Raw genomic sequence first — 6,000 nt, forward strand, 5'->3', positions numbered from 1 at the left:
CATCGGGAAGCGGGTTCCGGCGCTAATGCTATTACCGTGCGACGATGAAACACAAACACACACACAAACACACAGAGACAGACAGGGAGGGAAGCGTTACTATGATTAATGGTTTATTGTGTCGTACCGAGACGCCGATGTTGCTGTCCGTATTAAGCATCATCGTATCGATTTGTGTATGCAGTTGAACATTATTTCATCCGCAGATCGATCACAGTGAGAGCGCAATGCATGTTACGAAACGCAACCAAAAGTCAATACACGATCGAGGGAGACATTAAACTCCCACGCACACACACACACAGACACACCCACTACGTTGTGGGGTGGAAAAACACAAATATTTTCCATCGTCCGTTTATGGGGTGACAGAAAAAGAGGGTTGACCCGAATTAGAGATTTTTGTTACAAAACCATCGCATCAGACATTAATTGTGATTTCAATTCCATTTTTTGCATTTTTGTTGTTATTGTGTTGTTCAGGCGATCTTGTCCCAAAACGTTCGAGCTTTAATCGCACTGCTAATGATACTGTTCGCGCACAGAAACAATTTCGCCTAATTAACACGTCATACCGGGCGCACAACGTGCGAGAGCGGAGATTAAATCAAAATAGAAGGCAACACAAAAAAAAACTTCCATCCTCGAACGTGTTAATCGCACGATTAGTCCCCCCCCCTCCCAGTTGCCCCCGTTTGGCCCCTTCGGCGGAGCAAATACTTCCTCCATGATTCACCCTCTTTCCGGCGCATGGGAAAAAAGCGCTCATTTTCTTCGCTTTTACTGCAATTGCAACACCACTATCTCAAGCTGCTACTACTACCTACCGCAAACTACTACTATTGCAAACCCCCCTCCCCCCCGTTGCTTCCTTGACTTACCTTGAACGTTCCGTTCAACGGGGCACCACACTAAGCGATGATGATAAAGTCTCGCAAAAAACCGTGATCGCCGCCCCACGCGCGTTCGTGTCTGCCGACCGTGTGTTGCGGCGTTGCGGCCGACGGGGTTGGAAATATTTCTAGCTGGGTGAGTAGGATGCTGCTGCTGCTGCTGCTGCCAGTTGGACAACGTACGGGGATGGGCAAAGCACCACAATTCAGCACCACAATTGCATCACTCTCGGATGGCGTCAACGTGGGAAAAAGCGGCGCGCACAACGCTCTGGCGTGACGTTTCAACGCGATGCGCTTTTGGGTGGGTGGTGGGGGGTCGATTAGGGACGAAGAGTAAGACGTCCGTTTTCACTCTGGAGACTGGGATGCTAGACTCGAGATGGGGTAAAGAACTTTCTGCACACAGAGAACGACAGAACCACGCTAGATCGATCGAGAGCACAGGATTCTCACTGCTCCCTGGATCAACGACTGTTATGTTTGCAATTATGTTTTTTTTTCTTTACGCCGAGAGAGAAAAGTTTCGCCACTAAAACACGCACACAAACACTCTGCCCCTCTCCCTGTCTCTTTTTTCTCCGGACCTTCTTGAGCGGGTCGGGTTACGGTTAGTCGGGTCGGGCGGGTTTATTTATATTGCTGTGCGATATAAATCATCAAACGGCCTCCCGGGGGCGCCTAATAAAACTGCGCTCTCTCCGGTTCGGTTCGGAAATATGGACGGAAGTTGGCGCCAGCAGCAATGCTACCGGAATGTGCGATCCGGTTTTCCGTGACTGACCGTGATAAGCGGACGCGCGGGGTGGAGCAATTGTTTAGAATTTTAAGCACACAGAACAATTACACAAACGCACACATACACACACAGAGACACGGGGCGATGAACAAGCGAGCACGTTGTGCCCTCCAACACGCGAGCCGGCCGCGCAACGCACCAGAGTATTTTGGCGACTTTGGGCGATATTCACTTCATTTTTTTTTTGTTAATAATTGAACGCTAGGCACTCCTTTTGGGAAATGCAGTGCAGTGAAAGCGGAAGCACCATCACCATTTCTATCTTGGCACCATTTGTGGGAGCACTTGTTCTTGTTTTTTTAAAGCACGACAGAGTAATTACACAGACTCACACACGCGGGACTGCAGTATCTGAAATGAGACAAAACAACAACAGAGTATTAGCTTTCGTTGACTCCTCTAGATGTATGCTTAAAAAATGACACCCCTCGGGATGCAAACGGGTGTTCGAGCAAGCTGCTTTGTTCCGAAGCTGCCCCCAAACAGATAAAGCATGTCCACATGTCCAATACATGCACACGATCGCGAGCGGAGTTGGCAATTCGGAAGTCTCACGACTTCCCTAGTAAGCAGTACCGTTGTGGGATGTTTGGAAGCTATTTTCGACCGTCATTTGGCATCAAAAACCGCCCATTTCTAACCCGCTTCCCTAACGCCCAACACACCTAACCTTCCTCAATGCAATTTTTATTAAGTCCCCCTTGTGTTCCCATTTTTTGCAAATGCAACGCACCCTCTCTAGTGCTGCTGCTTCTGGGTTCTGGGTGCAATCATTCTAATCAAAATAACGTCAATCACTGGTAGCGGCCCGCTTGATCGACGCGACAATCCCAACCTCCTGCACCCATCCCGCCCGAAACGCAGCATCAACGCATATCGAGACTGTCCAAACACCGGAAAGCAAAACAAACCCGGCCAGTGGGAAAAATAACAAACACAGTGCTACGAGAACCAACCCCAGACACATGCACACACTGATTTTCACGCTTCCCCTTTGCCTGCTTTATCAACCTCAACAGATGATTCCATCCGTGCGACTGTTTTGTGGCCAGTTTTATCTGGTCTTCTTGTGTTTTTTTTCTAATACACAAAAATAATAATACTAAACCGCTCCGCTAGAGCAAGAGAGACCCCGTACGCCACGGGGGAAAGTGTGTGGGATTTTCCCCCGACCGTTGTTCAATCTTACCGAAACCGAAACGAAACGCTGTTGCAAGCTAACAACCCGCTGAGCGTAAGCGTAAAAACTGTTTGGCACAACACCGAAACCGGGACCACAAACCTACGACGACGAGCGACAACCACCAGACACGTCCGCACGGCTCGAGAGGTAAACCAGCAATGAATGAAATGAACGAACGCGAGACGCTTGTAACCGCCAGGCTGGTCGGGCTGTTTTCAAAACACTGTCGTGAACTGCGTGAAGTGGTGGTGCGGTGGTGGGTTTTCGTTCTTGTGCTGCTACGTTTTGGATGCTGTTACATGCTATTACATTATGTTTCAGTTGCTTTTTTTTTAATTTTTAAGTGTTTTACATCAAGAGGAATCGTAAATTCAAGGCAAATGTTTGATAAATTTTAAACCGCCAAATTAGTCATTAAAATAAATGCAAATTTAAAACAAATACTTTCATCCAATTTTTACAAACAAAAATGTCTAGATACTGTTCTTATTTTAATTCATCCTCAATGAAAATGTGTGCTAAACATTCCCAATACTTCTGCTCCTTAACATGATATTTTTTACTTCATTTTATCCTAAACTCCTCATTTATTAATCAAAATTTGTTGTACTTACAAATGTATCCAATTAGCTGAATATTTTAATAAACTTTACAGACTGTAAAGGAAAATCTACAAACACCTTCTTCAACAAACTTTCGTAACAGACCGACCCGACAGTTGCTATCACACCATTTTATACCATTCCAACCGCATTTATCCCAGTGTCCGAGATCGTTCGAACGGTTGCACGAACCGGCCCGAGATCGAGCCGAAGCGTTTGCCGCCTTTTGCCTCTCTTTCTACCGGATCCGAGCTACCGCGGGTTCTCGTTCTATGCTTCTCTCGTTTGACGGATGCTGTGTGCGGATGAATTAGTGCGTTACATCAAACGGAAGGCGATACTAATTCGGCTTATCGGGGAGGGACTTTTACAGTGCGCCTTTTATTTCATGGTCCTCTGCGCTACATACATTTTCTAACACCTCCTTTCGACAAAACGTCCATTGTTGCTACGTTCCAATCGATCGTCATGAGTAGTTCGTGTGCATGGATACGATCGAACGTTGCACCTAGGGAAGCTTATCAGCTAGAAGTGTTATGCTTTCGATAATTAGAGCATAATGTTCCTTTTACTCGCCTTGTAACTAACCTAACCTTTGTTCGTTTATCGATTATATCAAAGACGCAAAAGTCATTGAACCCGATTACTCGCACCGAAGTCGAATACTTATCACCAAAGCCGTATGGAAGCGAAAATTAACCGTGTTTCTTGGGACAAGCTTTTCATTATTTTACCGTGCTCTTTCGTTATCGTTCTAGCATAGTTTCATTTCAAATATGGTTCCATAGACTAAACATAGACCCACTGTAACAAGGTTTAAGTTCTTTGCCCACAAAGTGTATCCAATCGATAATTATAGGAAATTATTTTGCAATACTTAAACATGCACCTGGTCATTATCGCTTTTAGCACCATTTCTTATCGTTATTTTCAAACATGTTTCATTGCTCTAAATATAGGACTCTTTAGAGCATTTTAATTACACACAACTTAATACAAAATTGGTTAATATTTTCCCCTTAATAAAAGACTTTTTCTCTTTCAAATTCAACTATTTTGCCATAACTCCTCACCCATTAATGGAGACGCCTCGTATCTCAAACGTGCCAGCGTGCTCCAGCCCACCCACCCATACACACACACACTTCCACACCGCGCTGCTTATCATTTTAGCATTTGCATAATCTTATCCACCGATCGCCCCGAACCAGCCGAGGGCCAAACGATAAACGAAAACACTTCAATCTTTGTCACCATTATCCCTTTCCCCCCCTCCCCCCCCCCCCCACCGAGCTTCCGAGCAGCCGACCGCGGAAGCTTAGCGGCAAATCGCCTGCAATCGATTAGCACACTCCGTACACGGCCTTTGCGCAACGAGCGTCGAAAAGGACATTGCGCAAAGCACCGCCGCGCAAAAAGAGGTTCTCGAGCATGATCAGAAGAAGAAACGCACACAATCACAGCACGGCAACAACAACAACAACAACAACAAAAAGACGAATCACCCACCCAGCGCCACAGACGCCCTTGTCTGGGTGTCAGTCTGGAGCGGGCCCAGCCCCGGGGAGATTATTAAATCAAATCACCATTAATCTACATTCCCCGGGAGCAACCGCCGCCGGGGGCCCGCGCAGTCGAGAACCTCCCCCCACTTCCTCCTTCTTGTTGTCCACTCTCGAGGGTGGATTGATTGTGGCCTGAGATTGTAACAGAAAAGAGCAAACACACTAGAACAGCAACCACAACAACCGGCCCACCGTACAAGTCCGCAAGACTGATGACAGGACACAACCGAAAGACGAACGAACGATGGCGACGATGACTCCCCATGTGCTCGGTGCAAGCGCACAACCGGTGTGCGGTGTCTTTGTCAGTTCGTTTAAATATCACGCCACGATCGGGCGGATTGGGGGGAGGAATGTTCACCCCGCAGGTCCCACTATGCCGGGATACAAGGTGCTCTTTGCCTTCCTTTCCACGTTGCATTTGCATTCATTTGCTCGCAGATACATAAAATCTTGATCACCCCCACCTGTCCGCTCCTTCCATCCTTCCCTCACCTTTCACGGGTGTCTTCTGGGGCGCAGGCTGCGCCGGGCCACCGGGTTGCGGTTTTTTTGGACGCGCAAGGGAGGCGGAAAGCCACATAAACTTTTCTACCGACCTGCGGTTTCACCGTTGATTGACGACGCTGGACAAGGAAAACGAACGGGGAATGGTGCAGAGATGTTCGTGGGTTGTTTTTCTTCCTGCTCTCTTCCACTACTACTGTCAACGCGACGATGTCAACCAAATGACAGTAATTCGCGGGCCTACTAGATGTGAACTTGCCGAAAACTCATCTTCACAGTTTTTGAATGGACCGTTGTAAAAACAAACAAACAACAAATCCACTCCATTTGGCGACGGCGAATTGTCTCTTGCATCACACGGACGAGCATTGCCCGGCACAAGCTACACACCCCACCCTGGCACCCATCGGCACACACCAATGTTCTATGCTCGTTTGTACGCAGACGAGCG

General features: G+C 47.3%; 1 protein-coding gene across 4 annotated transcripts in view; it reads right to left on the minus strand.

Annotated features, from left to right (window-relative positions):
- LOC120901508 (gremlin-1-like) overlaps positions 1-5,677 on the minus strand; it is a 30,301-nt gene extending 24,624 nt beyond the window's left edge. Inside the window, exons 1-2 of one of the 4 annotated variants that reach the window (XM_040309515.1) lie at positions 5,538-5,677; positions 882-2,043 (exon numbers count right to left, since the gene is read on the minus strand). The gene's annotated coding sequence lies outside the window, so the exon portion shown is untranslated. Of the gene's footprint in view, positions 1-881; positions 2,044-2,881; positions 3,086-3,489; positions 3,574-5,537 lie in introns of those variants that run through there. The other 3 variants (XM_040309514.1, XM_040309513.1, XM_040309512.1) reach the window with 3 other exon arrangements.
- Positions 5,678-6,000: the final 323 nt, after the last annotated feature.

Source organism: Anopheles arabiensis, chromosome 3, assembly GCF_016920715.1.
Source record: "Anopheles arabiensis isolate DONGOLA chromosome 3, AaraD3, whole genome shotgun sequence".
In the NCBI taxonomy this organism is placed as follows: Eukaryota; Metazoa; Arthropoda; class Insecta; order Diptera; family Culicidae; genus Anopheles; species Anopheles arabiensis.